General features: G+C 42.7%; 1 pseudogene; it reads left to right on the top strand.

Moving 5' to 3' along the window:
* The first annotated feature begins 467 nt into the window (after positions 1 to 467).
* Positions 468 to 14,840, top strand: LOC125992669 (DNA (cytosine-5)-methyltransferase 3C-like; annotated as a pseudogene).
* The last annotated feature ends 3,401 nt before the right edge of the window (positions 14,841 to 18,241 follow it).

Here is an 18,241-nt window from a genome sequence, read left to right on the forward strand (position 1 = left end):
TGTGGTTTTTTACATGTGCGTGTTCTCTCCTAAATGCAAAACAGGGGGAGTCTGATGATTCCATCCTCAGGCTGGCAAAGAATGATGGTGTTGTTGCCAAGTAAGATGACATTTTTGTCATCAGCACGTATCTTGTGTTATAATGTGCATTTTTCTCTCCATAGGAACATCTGAGTGATATCTTTAAAATAAAATGTAACAAAATCCAAATGCTTTATTGGTCCTGGTTTTTATTTTATTTTATTTTTTTTTAGCGCATAGAGCACATTTGTTTTGTTTGTTTTTTAAAGTCCATTAGATTACAATTACAAAGTGAATAATTATCCCAGTAAAAATACTGAATTTTTGTCCTGTCATCCGTACATACATCATCTACCGATTATCTGGAGGTTGGGCCGTAGAGGCAGCATTTTCAGCAAGAAAGCCCAGACTTCCTTATCTCCAGCCACTTCTTCTAGCTCTTCCCGATGTATCCCAAGGAGTTCCCAGGCCAGCTGGGTGTCGGGAGCTGTGTCCAAATTCACAGGGTGCGTTCTCCGAAGGCCGTTTTTTAGGATGCATGACGTAACTTTCGGCGTGACTCAGCTGCCCAAGTAGTTGAAACGCAGGGATGTTTTTTCACTTGTTGAATATGAACGTAACAGTTAAAATCCACCTGTTTTTCACCATCTGAACGGGTGGCTATTTTGCTCACCAGTTTTCTAAAGCTGAACTGCGATTGTTTTTGACTTGAGACCTGGCAACTGTGATGTCATTTTTAGTCGGCAGCGAGTGGCAATATGGTTGCCCCCCTGTGATGGATAAGAACGAGTGAATTTTGTTACTTATCTCATTCCAAGGACGCAATATTAATAAGAATGATGTAGTTCGGCTCCTGTGGGCATATATAACATATTTTAAAGAAAATGTTGGGTTGAGTTACCCTTTAATAGGAGTGGAGCGCACTCTTGCTCTCTGAACATGCCTACTCACAGAGTAGTGCTACTTTGCTGGAGCACATCCTCGCACTCTGGGCAGTAGTCATGGACACCCTGAACTGGTTGTCACCAAATCGCGGGACACACATAGACGAATAACCATTAACCTACAGACAATTTATAGTCGTCAGTCGGCCTACCATGCACGTCTATTCAACATTGGAGAACATTGGAATACCAGGAGGAAACCCAGGCAGGCATGGGGAGAGCATGCGAGCTCCACTCAGAAAGTCCGTAGCCGAAATCGGACCCACAACCTTTGCATTGTAAGGCAAACATGCTAACCAGTGCTCCACCATGCTGCCAAATAAAAAGTTTTACTGGGTTAATTGTAGTACATACTGTTGGGTTGACAACATTTATCTGAAATCAATCTCAGAGGCGGTAGGTCTTTTTGGCTTAGCGTTTTCTTCTGCGCAGAAGGGCGCACCCCAAACACACGCAACAAGTGTGGCTGAGATCCGCGCTCTGCTCGAATTTAGCCGTGCCTTTTATTGAGAGAGAAACAAAGGGGCAAGTGTACATGATCGGGTAGGTTCCCAGGCAGGAAGTACATTCCATAGTTATCTCATTACCACAGAACAAATGGGATACTCTTATGGACGGAGCAGTATGGACGTCTCATGACTATTAGCTTAACAAAGACCTAGTCTTAGTGGCCCTGGGAATACATCCCTGTGCCGTACTCATGACTTCAACTTAAATAAGACCTCTGTCTGCTTCACCCATCCCATGACAATCATGATCTGAACATGTCTAGCTAACTATGGGGCTTATTGTATAGCGCGGCGAATGACTCCAGTCATTAGCCGGCCATATGCCCCCAAGTCATTTTCACAAGGCTAGATGGTCACATACTGCGGAGAATCTTGCACACAAAAGTAGATACATAGAATCCAATGATAAAAAAGTATATCATTTCCAACACATACCGTAATTTCTGGTGTACAAGCCGCGACTTTTTTCCAAAATTTTGAACCCTGCGGCTTATAGTCAGGTGCGTCTTATATAAGATTTTTTTCGTGATTTTTGTGATGACTTGATCACTTTTACTCTTAACACTATTATATACAGTAAAAGCTACAAAACAAACTGACAAATAAGTCGTTTTCAAATCAGACGAGTAAAAACTGGTCAAATATTTTTTTAAAAAGATATTAAAAGTGAAGACAATTTGCAATTCTAGTAATGACACATGAATTTGATGCACAATTTGTCTTCGCGGGCCACATAGAATGATGTGGCGGGCCGTATCTGGCCCCCGGGCCTTGAGTTTGACACCTGTGCTCTGAACCCTTTCTCTTACTCTGCCATGTGACTCAGAGATTACACAAAACAGTGGCGCTGTTTGGACCATCTGCATTGTATTAAAACCTAATCAATCAGCATTTAAATTCAATTCTTATGATATTTTGCTCATCAAAAACAAGTTGTAATGAATGTGAACTTTTAATGCATTTTATTCAGAAGGTTACTTTGAACCCTGAGGCTTAAATGGCGGCGCGGCGTACTTATGGAGTTTTACGGCCTCCGGCCTCCAGGGGGCGCTCTAGCAGGAAGCAAGAGCGAGACAGACGAAGAAGAGATAATGCGCCGAAGAACACTTGCTGTTAGAGATTTGCTCACTCCAACTTATTTTGCAAGAACCAAACAGAAGACAAGCAAGTTCTTTTAGACACCTGCAGGTGGAGAGTCCATTCGTCGCTGTCTGAACAGCGATTATCGAATGAAGTCTAAAAGTCTCCTCCCTGCAAGGGCATATTTATTAGGAGGAACAGAGTGGGGGTGGGAGTGGACAGGTTTGGTGAACCCCCGGCCTCTGATAAGATCAGAGCAGGGGGTGTTTTACACTATTGTGGGAAACAGAACAACTTTGATTGCTTCCCCTGCAGCTGGTCAATCAAGCAGAGGAAGCAACCACTTCATCTTACTCTGCATTGTGAGGGCCAGACGTGATTGATTTAATCATTACATTGTGAGGGCAAGACAAGATTGATTTAATCATTACAGTCTACATTCCAACATAATCATAGGATCAAACTAACCTGAAAACCCTAACACTTGCTAGTTTGTGTTTACAACATTCCGCGCATCACGCAGAACGCGATCCAGACGGACATTACTGAAAGGAAGCTTTTATACGCAAACCGTCATTATGGGGGACAAAAGAAATGCATATGATGCCGCTTTTAAGCTAAAGGCAGTCGATGTTGATGACATTGTGTTGCGGCACCCTTTTCTTTATTTCGTGGTCCCGTCTACTCTGGAGCTATACGTGTCGCTCGCTAGTTTAATGTAATTTAGCGCTTCGTGCATGAATAAGATTAGCATGAACAGACCCTCATCATGGAAAACGCTAGAAGAAATGGATAAAAACGATGATGAAAGAGATACTGAGAAAGTGTGTGGCGAAGGATAGCTAACGCTATTCCAATCGGAAATTGAGGAGGAAGACTTTGATGGTTTCAGTGCACAGGAGGAAGATGAAGACGATGAAGCTCTTTTTTTTACTTTTACTTTAACCAGCCCTGTGAGTGCTGTGCTATCGTGTTGCTGCTATGTTACCGCCGCGTCTCAGTGACTTTTACCGGTATGTTTGATTTAATCAAACCCCATTAGTGCTGTGTTACTTCCGTGTTGCTGCGGTATTACTGCCGCATCACAGGCAGTGTTTGGAAAGAAATGTTAAGGTATGTTATTAAAACTTTAAAAAAGCTTTCTGTGTCCAGTATTTCTTTGTTAATAACTCGCGTGCACACTTCAGAGAGGTTTATAAGGCGGCAGGCTTTGATGTCTATTCATATGCAAATGAGTTAGGGGGTAATAAAATTTTATGACCTATTGATGTTAAGATTTATGGCTTTTTTTTTTTTTATTGGGGGTCATAAATCACCCTCTTTTGATTTGTGGCGGGGTTGGGGGCATCAAGATGGCGTCAGTCGTGACGTTTTCAAATCAGACGAGTAAAAACTGGTCAAATATTTTTTTAAAAAGATATTACAAGTGAAGACAATTTGCAATTCTAGTAATGACACATGAATTTGATGCACAATTTGTCTTCACGGGCCACATAGAATGATGTGGCGGGCCGTATCTGGCCCCCGGGCCTTGAGTTTGACACCTGTGCATTAAACCAATGATTCAACATATACTGTAATTCTACAACAGACCACAAGTAGATACACTTTCACACTTATTTTTCTGTTTCATTTTAACTTGTGTGTAGCCCTTTGGCACTTTTAGCCTTTGTACCCGCTAAACAACATATTTTTGTACATTCTTTTAAACTGGTGGATATTTGGACTTTGCTTGAGTTCCTCACTTAGATTGTTCCATAGTTTGACCCCAGTTATAGTGATGCAGAAACGTTTTAAGGTTGTTCTTATGTTTAAGATTTTGAAGTTGTGATTCCCCCTTAACTTATAACCTCCCTCCCGATTCCTAAATAAGTTTTGGATATTTTCTGGTAGTTGTTTTGCTTACTTGCTATACATGATGATTGCTGTTTGGTAAGATACTATGTCAGTGGATTTCAATAGTTTGGATTGTATGAAAAGTGGATTTGTGTGTTCCAAGTAGTTGACTTTATGAATAGTCCTTATTGCTCTTTTCTGCAGAATGATAAGTGGCTGTAGTGAAGTTTTATAAGTATTCCCCCAAACCTCAGCACAGGGCAAGACAAGAGAACAATAAAGTGTACGAAGTGAATGATAATCCAGTAATTCTTTTGCTTTGTATATGACTGCCATGCTTCTTGAAATTTTAGACTACGTTTTTGATGTGTGGCCGCAACGGATGCTAACTGCCGTCAACCGTCATACCATCAGAGAAGAAGAAGGGGTGGCCTGTCCTTTTCGTCGTCCTTTTGTCGGTTACGGTGAGTCTCTGCGTTGCTCTCTTTCTGGAACCGCCTTAAACGAGCACATGCGGTGATATTACCGTGTATTTTACCAACGTTTATCGTCGTTAAACAGATAGCGTTACTGTGTGTGTTTGTTTAGAGGACAAAAAGTTAAAATGCAGTTTAATTGGCAGTTTCCACGCCGGTACGCGTGGACGTTCCACATGTTAGTTGCTATGCTAAGAGTCTTCTGGTCAGTTTTACACCCCCACGCATTGGCACATTGCATTCCGCGAGATTGCGATTTAGCCGAGAAAGGGGTTGGGGTGGCACGGTGACGCACTAGTTAGCACGTCCGTCTCGCAGTGCAGACGTTCTGGGTTTAATTCTGGCTTTAACGGTTCGACTCGCTTCCAGGTAACACTGCGATCAAGCCAGTCGCACGGGAAGCGTGCCCATATTATAGGCTTTACGTTAAAAGAGAGCGAAGGAAAAGCAGGGCAGTGCTATAGTATGTAAGCGCCGGTATAGAGAGCGAAGGGAAAGCATTGCATTACGATAGCATGTAAATGCCGTTAAAGAGATCGAAGGGAAAGCATAGTGTGATAACATGTAAACGCGTCCGTTTTTTTTCCAAATGATAAATGTGTAAATCTCATCCGTGTATATCAAATTAACAAATTCTTAAAAAAATCTGAGGAGCATTCAACATGGGACTATCATCCTGCAATTTTTGCGGTCAAAATGTTACATGACCTGTGAGCTATTGAGTTAAAATGCTCATTTACAGTAATAAATCGGATAAAATAATAAGCATTCAACTGAAAATATGTATATCTCAACCAGGCCATGTGGGACGACCATCCTGCAATGTCACGGGCCATTAGGTCACATGACTCAGGAGCTATTGAGGAAAAATGCAAATATTTACAGTTATAAATTCATTTAAAATATTTGAAGCATTGGAATAAAGTTCTAAGTGGTGTATCACAACCAGCCCATGTGGGACTATCATCCAACAGTTTGGGGTCAATAGGTCACATGATCTGGGAGCTATTGAGGTAAAATTCTATTTCCAGTAATAAATTCAATTTTAAAACAAGCAGGCATTCAAATGAAATTCTAGGAGGTGTATCTCAACCAGCCCATTTGGGACTATCGTCCTCCACTGTTTTGGGTCAATAGGTAACATGACCTGGAAGCTATTGAGCTAAAATTCTAATATTTACAGTAATAAATTCATTAAAAATATTTGAACCATTGGAATGAAATTCTAAGAGGCTGAATAGCTCCCAGGTCATGTGACCTATTGACTTCAAACTGAAGGATAATAGCCCCACATGGTCTGGTTGAGATGCACCTCTTAGAATTTCATTCCAAAGCTACGAATATTTTGAGTGAATTCATGACTGTAAATATTAGCGGTGTAGCTCAATAGCTCTCAGGTCATGTGACCTATTAACCCCCAACTGTGCAGGATGATAGTCCACATAGGCTGGTTGAGATACACCTCATAATATAATTCGAATGCTTCAAATATTTTTTGTGAATTTATGACTATAAATGTTAGCGCTTTAGCTCAATAGCTCCAGGTCATGTGACTTTTTGACCCCAAACTGTGAAGGATGATAGTTCCAAATAGGCTCTATGTGATGAATGCTTAAATTCTTTTCAATGAATTAATACTGTTAATAGCGTTTTTGCTCAATAGCTCCCAGGAAGACTTGCGCACATACCTTCAACATGTGCCCAAACGTAATTTTCCAAGATGGCGGCGCCCTGTGAGGCTGCGGCCAAGCCGGCTCCCGATAAAAATGTGTGTTTTGTGTTAAATGTACCGTCCAAATCGTCTCCGAGAATCGCATACGACAGAAGTACACTATTGGGACTTAGAAGCAACAACTGCACAAAGGATATATCCAGAGTTAACTTTGCCATGGATCGCGAAACTCTTCGCGGTCTTGGAATAATGTCCCGAGACAAAGGAACCTCCGAGGCAGCGGGCTCCCCCTCCCCCACCAGCCGACACTGGAAGCAGCTGAAGCGGCGGTGGAGTCTGAGCACACGCCGGAGGAGAAGGCGAGGTTTCCGAGCCGGCATCACACACCGACTGAAGAGAAACCCTCACAAAACAGCACTTCCATCTATTCTCCTTTCAAACGTGCGGTCGTTGGAAAATAAAATGGACTATCTCAAGCTGGACTTAACTACAGAACGAAAGGTGAGAGAATGCAACACGATCATCCTCACAGAGACGTGGCTTCACAACAACGTTCCGGACATTGCCATTAAACTGGATGGGTTTACAACTTTCCGCGCGGACAGAAACCACGCCAGCACGGGTAAATCTCGAGGAGGTGGTGTGTGCATTTACATTAACAACAACTGGTGTACAAACGCTGTAGTTACTACAAGTCACTGCTCAGAGAACATTGAGTTTTTAACCCTCAACTGCCGTCCATTCTACCTACCGCGTGAATTCAATACCGTCAACATCACAGCTGTTTACGTCCCCCCCAGCGCTAACACAAAGGACGCACTCTCCATACTGTACAAGTCTGTGAGTACACTACAGAACACACACCCGGACTTGGTCTGCATAATCGCTGGCGATTTCAACCAGGCCAAATTGAAAACAGTAATGCCACACTTCCACAAGTGTGTGAACTTTGCAACAAGGGGAGAAAACACACTTGACCAGGTCTACACAAACATCAGACAGGCCTTCAGAGCGGTTCCCCACCCCCACCTGGGTTCATCAGACCATCTCTCTGTTATGCTAATTCCGGCCTACAGACCTCTGTTGACGAGAAGCAAACCAACTGTGAAGCAGATCAGGGCCTGGCCAGAGGGCTCCACGGCAGCTCTACAGGACTGTCTTGAACGCACAGACTGGTCTGTCTTCAGGGAGGCGGCCACCACCAACCAGGACGTCAACCTCACCGAATACACAGACTCTGTAACTGGATACATAACGAAGTGCATGGAAGATGTAACCGTCACCAAAGACATTACAGTGAGAGCAAATGAAAAACCCTGGTTCACCAGGGAGGTACGTGAGCTCCTGAGGGCACGCAACGCTGCTTTCAAGTCTGGGGACAAGGAGGCCCTCAAGACTGCTAGGGCCAACTTGCACCGGGGCGTGAGAGTAGCCAAGCGTGCATATGGTCAAAAAATCAACTCACACTTCACAGACACAAAAGACCCAAGACGCCTGTGGCAAGGCATCCAGTCAGTCACAGACTACAAACCATCCCCCCCACCGTGTGAGGACAACATAGACTTCCTCAACTCTCTCAACACCTTCTTCAGCCGGTTTGAAGAAAACAACACCACAAGACCCACAAAAACCCCAGTACACCCAGACAGCACAACACTTCAACTGGACCCAGCGGACGTGAAGAGGACCCTACTCAAGGTGAACCCCAGGAAAGCTGCAGGTCCAGACAACATACCCGGGAGCGTGCTCAGAGACTGTGCAGACTCACTCACTGACGTCCTCACAGACATCTACAACACCTCTCTGAACCAAGCCATCATACCAGCAATTTTCAAAGCTACCACCATCGTACCACTACCCAAGAAGTCACCAGCATCATCACTGAATGACTACAGACCCATAGCACTCACTTCCATCATGATGAAGTGCATGTATTGCATACAATTAAGAAATCTACTTCCCATGAACTTCTCGTTTTAAAGAAGAGCAGAGCAAGAGATTTACCGTTCTTATTTCCCATCTTAATTTTAGTAGTTTAAGGTTTTACAATTTTTTTTCAATTTTTTTTTTTTCTTTGAGGATCCTCAATGCAGGTTTAAATTGACCTTTCGACAGATTACTAGCCTGTTTTATTGCCGTGGATCAACGCTAGAACTGCTTCTTAGTCAATCTATCCTACCAGTCACACACTCAATCACACAAACTCCAGCGCTTTTTTTTTTTTTTTTTTTTAGGCCTCATAGCTCGGACAAACCAAAGCCGTATCTCATAGCTCGGACAAACCAAAGCCGTATCTCATAGCTCGGACAAACCAAAGCCGTATCTCATAGCTCGGACAAACCAAAGCCGTATCTCATAGCTCGGATAAACCAAAGCCGTATCTCATAGCTCGGATAAACCAAAGCCGTATCCATAATCTCCATCTCCTTCTCAACACTAAGAAAACAAAATGCATCATTTTTGCTCCCACCACTGCCTCTAAAATCATTTGCACAGATTCCATTGAACTCGAGTTGGTAAATTGTTACAAATATCTTGGCCTATGGTTGGACTCGTCACTCTCCTTCACTACCCACATAAAACACCTACAGTCAAAAGTCAAATCTCGTTTTAGCTTCCTCTATCGCAATAAGGCCTCCTTCACCCGTACAGCTAGATACTCTGCTGGATTCTGTCCACAATTTAGGGAGCGCGTTATCTGCGCCTCACGGCAAAAGCCATTGCCAATCACCTGTTATCCAATTTACTCACTGCGTGCTCGTTTGATTTCTTCAGATTTAGGAAAATGCTAAGACATTGAAGCACGAATTAGACTTACACAGGTTGGTTGAGTTCAATCACAATTCTTGTTCAAAAAGCTCTGTTTTCAGGAAAGTACAATACAGCGCTGGGCCCTTCAAGAGCGGAAAGTCTCCATTCAGAAAAGGCAACGTTCAAGGTTCTTTGGTTAGCTCATATCAGCTGCACATGCCAGTGTGGGCTGAGTTTGATGGGTGACGAGTCTTCGGGGTGGGGCAAGTTCGAAGGAGAGTCTGCTTCCATGGGAGTGGTGCTGGTTATGGGCGATTCGGGGTGTAGGTGGGGGCTGTTGGTGTGTGTGTGCTGTTGTCTTCCATCCCATCTTTCGGCCTTGGCGATCATCTTTGGCCGAGTTCTCGAGTGGGGGCTGTTGTCTTCCCTCCCGTCTTTCGGCCTTGGCGATCATCTTTGGCCGAGTCTTTGGGTGGCTCCTTCTGGCACCTGCTGGTTTTATCTCCACGTGACCTTCCTGTGAACATTCTTCTCCAATCTTGGACATACACTATCGTACCTCATTCTTTCAATTTTGTCATCTTGTACGAAATTATGTTAGCTTTTGGCTGTGACATCATTAATCTATTGCTGTTACCTGACTATGTAAAGTTTGTGCTTTTGATACTTCATGTCTTTGCTTACGTCATTATAGTCTTAGTTTAATCATGTTTCCAACCGTATCTTTTCTTTGTTAGGCCAAAATATTTCCCTCTGTGCAGAGCGTTCAGTAGTAATCAAAAACTGGCGTATAGCATTAGTCAAAACATAAGATACAATCAAGTACTGAACGGTCTAGACGACTCTGGCCGTGTCCATGATTTAGAGAAAAAACATCAGGCATGCATCACACAGTTCCTTAAGGGTCATTAAGTTATTCAGGCAATATATCAAAAGTCATTTGTTATTTCAAATTGCTCAGAAATATACACTACCGTTCAAAAGTTTGGGGTCACCCAAACAATTTTGTGTTTTCCATGAAAAGTCACACTTATTCACCACCAAACGTTGTGAAATGAATAGAAAATAGAGTCAAGACATTGACAAGGTTAGAAATAATGATTTGTATTTGAAATAAGATTTTTTTTACATCAAACTTTGCTTTCGTCAAAGAATCCTCCATTTGCAGCAATTACGGCATTGCAGACCTTTGGCATTCTAGCTGTTAATTTGTTGAGGTAATCTGGAGAAATTGGACCCCACGCTTCCAGAAGCAGCTCCCACAAGTTGGATCGGTTGGATGGGCACTTCTTGCGTACCATACGGTCAAGCTGCTCCCACAACAGCTCAATGGGGTTCAGATCTGGTGACTGCGCTGGCCACTCCATTACCGATAGAATACCAGCTGCCTGCTTCTGCTCTAAATAATTCTCGCACAATTTGGAGGTGTGTTTGGGGTCATTGTCCTGTTGTAGGATGATATTGGCTCCAATCAAGCGCTGTCCACTGGGTATGGCATGGCGTTGCAAAATGGAGTGATAGCCTTCCTTATTCAGAATCCCTTTTACCCTGTACAAATCTCCCACCTTACCAGCACCAAAGCAACCCCAGACCATCACATTACCTCCTCCATGCTTAACAGATGGTGTCAGGCATTCTTCCAGCATCTTTTCATTTGTTCTGCGTCTCACAAATGTTCTTCTTTGTGATCCAAACACCTCAAAGTTGGATTCATCCGTCCACAACACTTTTTTCCAGTCTTCCTCTGTCCAATGTCTTTGTTCTTTTGCCCATCTTAATCTTTTTCTTTTGTTGGCCAGTCTCAGATATGGCTTTTTCTTTGCCACTCTGACCTGAAGCCCAGAATCCCGCAGCCGCCTCTTCACTGTAGATGTTGACACTGGTGTTTTGCGAGTACTATTTAATGAAGATGCCAGTTGGGGACCTGTGAGGCGTCTGTTTCTCAAACTAGAGACTCTAATGTACAAATGAAAAGATGCTGGAAGTGCCCATCCAACCGATCCAACTTGTGGGAGCTGCTTCTGGAAGCGTGGGGTGCAATTTCTCCAGATTACCTCAACAAATTAACAGCTAGAATGCCAACGGTCTGCAATGCCGTAATTGCTGCAAATGGAGGATTCTTTGACGAAAGCAAAGTTTGATATAAAAAAATCTTATTTTAAATACAAATCATTATTTCTAACCTTGTCAATGTCTTGACTCTATTTTCTATTCATTTCACAACATTCGGTGGTGAATAAGTGTGACTTTTCATGGAAAACACAAAATTGTTTGGGTGACCCCAAACTTTTGAACGGTAGTGTAGATCAGATCATAAAGTTATAAAAACCTTTCTCATTACCATGTATCAAAAATGTCTAGTTATGTCTTCTTTACTGATTTGGTGTGTAGGTATAATTATATGCTTAAAATGTTTCTTTTATTTATTTAATATGTTAATATACTTGTCTGCTTATGTACTTTATTCAATGAGGTTTGAGAATATCTGTTTTTGTAGCTAGGCAGGACTTTTTGTATTTCGACCTCATTCCTTCAACTCTCTTGTCAAAATTACCATCCTGCCCATTTTTGATTATGGCGACACCATCTATAGCACATATGTCAGAGTTACGGCCCGCGGGCCAGATCCGGCCCGCGAATTGATTATCTATGGCCCCCTGGATGATATTGAATTACTATTAGAACCGGCCCGCAGGCCACAGCCGCCCGCTGGTGTTTTGCACGCACCAACACTACATTTCCCACAATGCAACGGTAGCCCGCGATGTCCCTGCAGCTCGCACAAGCGGCTTCATTATTCATCAGTAGTCAGAGCAGAGTTCAACTTTCTGATACCCCCCTCCTCAAAAATGGCTGAACGTAAGGTGGACGCTAAGAACAGGGGTTTTCAGGCCAGGTGGGAGGCAGAGTACATGTTTACGGAGGTAAGAGGCAAACCTGTGTGTCTTCTGTGTGGAGAAAATGTGGCTGTAATGAAAGAATTTAATTTAAGAAGGCACTATCAAACGTCTAAGAAACACACAGACAAAGACAAGAAAATAGAATATGAACAAAAGCTACAGAAGGTGGAAAAATTAAAACGAGGCCTTAAGTCCAGACAGGCTATGTTCACGAATGCTAAATCGCAAAGCGACGCTGCTGCCAAGGCTAGCTTTATTGTGGCAAAAGAGATCGCAAAATCAGCCTGGCCCTTTGCAGAAGGAGAGTTGATCAAAAACGGGTTTTGAGCCTCAGAGCCTAACCCCGAACATTGATGAACTTGTACAAAAGATGAGACACCTCTAAGTATCAGGCTCAGCCTCAGACAAGTGAGCATCACAGAACAGTAACGTATTTTCCGTTTTTTAATTCGGTTACATTTTTACATTTGTTTCTACAAGACATTTTTCTTTGAAGAAAGTATTGTTTTGTCTGTGTGCCGTAAATTTTTGAATTTTATTTATTTATATTTATTTTTCAGTTGAATGGACCAAGGGAAAATTGCAGATAAGAGCCATGAGAAAGAATACAACTGATTTGATTAATTTTTTATTTTACGATTTGAAAGCAATGATCGGTAGATCATAGAGCAGCACAATAATAAACTTTCAGTTTATAATGCATGCAGTTTTATTTATGCATTTATCTTGATATTAAGAAACACATTTTGTTTTTAAAACAATTCAATTTTTTGCTGTTTGGCTGTTGAAAATATTTTCCCTTGAAGTTACTGACAGAGCCATAACAAAATATTGCCATATTCATTTAATCATTAAATAATGTACACTGTGTTAGGTCTTAGTTCAATAGGCTATGTGCAATCATTCCGATATATTTTAATAAACATTGAACCAGTCCGGCCCTCGGCTTGTAGCAAATTTGTTTTTTTGGCCCTCGGTGTGTTTGACTTTGACATCCCTGTTCTAAGTCATAGAGCTGGCAAGTGAACGCTCTGAGAAGTCCTTTGAAGAAGGAGATGAAGAAAAAGAAATGAATCTGATGCTGGACTGGGCAGTGAAAGGATTTCTACTATCAGGGCCGCAGGGATTTGTGCCACCTGCCATTCACGAAGCTGGCCAATTGTCCAATTAGGATTCGACTGAGTCTGACTACCAGCCGTCTGTGAAAAGGAAACATGCTTTTAAGAGTCGGGCAAGCACCTGCAACTACAGCTTCACAAGAGACACTTTAATTGAGAGGCTTAGAGACAAAGGCACAAAAATCGAAGATTGTTGTTTGGCTTGCGGGTCGCCTGACGTGGTCGTGCACCACCCATTGCTTGAAGGCGGTCTTTGTTTCAAATGCAAAGAAATTTTACAGAAATACTGTATCGCTACGATGAAGATCAGTCGTACTGCACCGTTTGCTGTGGCGGAACAGAAGTCATTCTTTGTGGTAACGCCAGCTGTTGCAAATGTTTCTGTAAGAAGTGTGTGGAGATCCTGGTGGGAACCTTTCGTGACCTGAAAGATATTGATCCATGGAACTGATACATTTGCCGCCCAACGCAGTGCGAGGGAAAGCTCAAACTCAGGCCAGACGGGAGTGTTAAGGTCCAAGACTTCTTTGCCAACAACAATGCCATGGAGTTTGAGCCTCACAGAGTTTACCCGGCCATTGCCGCAAGCCTTTGAAAGTTCTGTCGCTCTTTGACGGCATCGCAACAGGATACCTGGTGCTCAAAGACCTTGGCTTCAAAGTGGAACGCTACATTGCATCAGAGATTTGTGAGGATTCCATCGCGGTGGGTATGATCAAGCACGCTGGCAAGACTGAATATGTCAACGACGTCCGCACCATCACAAGGAAATACCTTGCTGAATGGGGCCCTTTTGACCTGCTGATTGGAGGAAGTCCTAGCAACAACGACCTTTCCATGGGCAAATATCCTACGGAAAGGATTGTTTGAGGGCACCGGAAGACTCTTCTTGGAATTCTACCGCATTTTGACGTTGCTGAAGCCGAAGGAGGGTGACGACCGGCCTTTTTTCTGGCTCTTTGAAAATGTGGTGTTCGTGTCCAGCAGAGACAAGACGGACATCTGCAGATTCCTGGAGTGCATTCCAATTATCATCGATGCCGTGACTGTCAGCCCTGCACATCGAGCTTGCTACTTCTGGGGAAACCTCCTAGGTATGAATTGGCCGGCGGCCCCATCCCTGGATTAAAAAGTGAATCTTCAGGATTGTTTAGAAGTTGGCCGTGCAGCAAAGCTGGACAAGGTGTGAACCATCACAAGAAAAACTCCATGGTTCAAGGGAAATTGGGACTTCCTGTCATCATGAAAGGCGTCATCATGTGGTGTACCCAAATGGAGCAGCGTTTTGGTTTCCCCAAACACTACACGGATGTGAAGAACATGGGCCGCCTGCAGCGCCAGAGGGTCCCGGGGCGTTCCTAGAGCGTCGCCGTCATTTGCAACCTGATAGCGCCACTCAAGGATTATTTCGAATGTGAATCGCACCAGCCAAGTCTGTAAGGCCGTAGATGCATGAATACCGTTTCTGGACTAAAAACCGCACCTGAATAAAACCCACGCCAGATAAAATTAGGGGAAAGTCTGGATAATAAGCTGGAGGTGTTTTAATGTCTCATTTCCATATATATGCACAAATCATACAGAATGATCAAAGTCATGAAAAATCCATCGATATAAACTGGACTATAAAATGCAGGGTTCAAAGCTTGTGCAAAAAGTAGCAGTTTATTGTCCAGAAAATACAATTCCTTTATGCATGAGCATGAGAGCTCTTCCCGGAACACCAAATGTTTGCCACTGCATATTGGTGTCCTCCCACAAGTCAAAAAACATGTGTGTAAATTGGCCTTGGGTGAGAATGTGTTTTCAACGTGCTTTGCAATTGGCTGCCCACTGGTCCAGGGTGTTCTCTGCCACTTGCAACCCTACTAAAGAAAAAAGATAAATTGATGTACTTTTTGAAAATAAATGTTTTAATGTCATAACGTATGGTTACGTTGGTTAAAGGGAAGCGTGTAGTAAAAAAAAATATCAGTTTTTTTATTCAATTGCAAAGCTGCCGTCATGGTCTGCCTGTAGTACTTTCCAATCAGAAACGGAAGGCGTGACAGTGAGCTGTCGACCATCTGTCCGGTGTGCCCGCGATGTGTGCAACGTAAGTCACACTTTCTGTTTCACATTGGTTGTTTACTAGCGGAAAAATAGGACAAACATGTTTTTTTTTTTTGCCTTTTTAAATTTCAAACTCCCAATTTAAATGGTGCCACACTCTACTGTATGATGTCACAAACAGGAAAGCAGACCTTCTTCCGAAATCTCGCAGAGAAGGATTCATAGCTGTGTATTGATCTTTCTGGCATACATGAAATATTTAAACTGTGAAGGCTGCCTCTTGGTAATAACTGTTAGCATAGCAAGCATTAAAGATAAAAAACTGGGACTAAATCTAGCAGTTGTATTCATTAGAGACACCCCTCCGTATTCCAATAGCATCAATATAAAGAGGACTACCATAACATGGGTCATAAGAGCCCTTGAAACTCTCTTCAACAAATGGTTTGAACCCGATGCAAACATTGACAACAATTGACAACAATTTCCTTGGCCCCCACTTCATAAGTCTTTATTGGTGATAGCAATGAAACCAGACCACATGTCCCACACCAATCAGAAGACAGATACCCACAGAGTGTCCTTCCCCCACAATACCACCATATGTCACTCCTTGCCACTGATAATTCGGTGGCATCCTCATTACCTGTCATATTGATTGTGTGTTTACAAACCTGAAGGGGAAGGTCACCCATCGGCCGACGTTTAGCCCCCCTACTCCTCATCACACAGGTCACCTCTCGCTGGAGTCCTGGAGCGAAGACTGGCGGATTGTCATTCATCGGTGACATGGGAGAGATCATATCCCACCCAATACACTCATCTTTAGGTGTAATTCAACTCATAACGTCCACCATACATACCCTAGCATTAGACCGATTTAGAAACAGTTTTTTCTCTTTCATAGCTGATGGAACTAACACAAGTGTGGGCCTGCTTGTTGAACACACAACGCAATTAGACTTACAAGCATCGTGCCCAGTGGACCTCATCGATTCCAGCCATAATTTTTTCTGTAGAAGGCCCGTTTCCAGTGTAGTTCTGTAACCCGGTGAAATTACATATGTCGCTCATGTGGGCATCTCCTTTCACATTTTTAAATTTTTACTGGTACAATGCAATTTTTAGTCATTTCAGGGGGTCCCTCCCAACCATATCTGCCCCAATAATCAGATAAAACGACCGCCCAGTTAGATTCGCACATGAGTGAGCCTCAAGTGTTGGCAACCTGTCAAAAGGGTTCTTTGTCAAATTAGTAATGGTTAACAATATCGGGTTAAATTTTAAGGGGTTATTTGAATCAACCTGCCCACGCATAATAGACGAGGATTCCTGTATCGCCCCGAGCCGAAAACCTTTGTGATTCCCCAAATACCCATAATCTTTGATCGCTGTGGACGAGGTAGACCGTAAAACATCCCAGTAAAAAGGACACCACCCCTTATTTGTTGTTCTTGATTTCAACCCACTCCCCCCCCACCCCGTGAATAAACCCACACGACCTAATTTAGATGTCTATTTTAGATCTACACATAGACCTAAAATAGACGACAAACTTAAATAATCAAATATGAAATATTAAACCCAAAACCATTCCGTAAGTTGTATACATAATGTACAGAAGTCGTGTTGCTTTGTTTTAAAACAACCATTGTACCGTGTGAAGTGTGGTTATTTCTGTGACCTGTTTTTAGGTCTATGGAATAACCTAAAATACATGACCAAATTAACTCCATCAAATATGATCATATTAAACCCAAAACAAGTTGTGTTGCTTTGTTTTAAACAACCAGTGTCATTGGGACTATGGAATAACCTAAAATAGATGACAAAATTAAATCCATCAAATATAAAATATTAAACCCAAAACCATTCTGTAAGTTGTATAAATAATGTACAGGAGTTGTGATGCTTTGCTTTAAACAATCATTTATCCGTGTGAAGTGTGGTTATTTCTGTAACCTGATATTAGGGCTATGGAATAACCTAAAATAGACGACAAAATTAAATCCATCAATCCATTTTCTATGCTGCTTGCCCTCATGGGGGTCGCGGGCGTGCTGGAGCCTATCCCAGCAGTCATCGGGCAGTAGGCGGGGGGCAGTGACATGCAGTGAGGTTCATGACTGGGGAGGCACTGACATCACCCCCCCCGCCCCCCCAGTAAAATTTGTCCGGCACCTAACAATGCTACAAAAAAGGTTGGGGACCGCTGCTTTAGTGTGGCTTATTCATTATTTAATTTGAACTATTTTAATTAAAATCTCATATCAGCACTCACACATAAAAACACTCAATAAAGCACATGGAATCAAAAACTTGTTTTCGATCGCGCGTACCACTCTGTCTCCAAGTCCCGTTGTCCGAATCAAACCTTTTAACTCTGGAGTTGCTCTTCCTTTACTGATGACCTCCTGCTTCGACCGAAAATCCATCGTTGAAAATCGTTTGGATATGTAATCCTCCATTGTAAAACGAAATGTAAAAACGAAAAAAAAAAAAAATCAAATGTAAAACGAAACAAATGGACGACTGTTCCTCAGTTCACTGTAAATGTGAACTGGAGATCTCTACAGGTAGGCGCATGAAGCATCCCGGGATCACTTGCACCCCCTGCCATAAGGCTGGAGAACCTTTTTTTGTAGCCTCCGTAAGGTCTCTTTTCAAAGCCGTTTTGTTAATCTAAAGAAACACGACGTTACAGACAGATGAAAAAAAAAAAAACACAAGATATTATATAAACCAGCTTAACTACGGAAATTAGTTAATATAGCCACAGTGTTTGACCACTTAAACAGCGACATAAAGACAGAGAGCAGTTCTGTCTAACTGCATAGCCTAGACACCCTAGGCCGCAGTTCGATGATCGACTTTGTAGTCGT

The sequence above is a fragment of the Syngnathus scovelli genome, unplaced genomic scaffold (assembly GCF_024217435.2).
Source record: "Syngnathus scovelli strain Florida unplaced genomic scaffold, RoL_Ssco_1.2 HiC_scaffold_23, whole genome shotgun sequence".
Taxonomy (NCBI): Eukaryota; Metazoa; Chordata; class Actinopteri; order Syngnathiformes; family Syngnathidae; genus Syngnathus; species Syngnathus scovelli.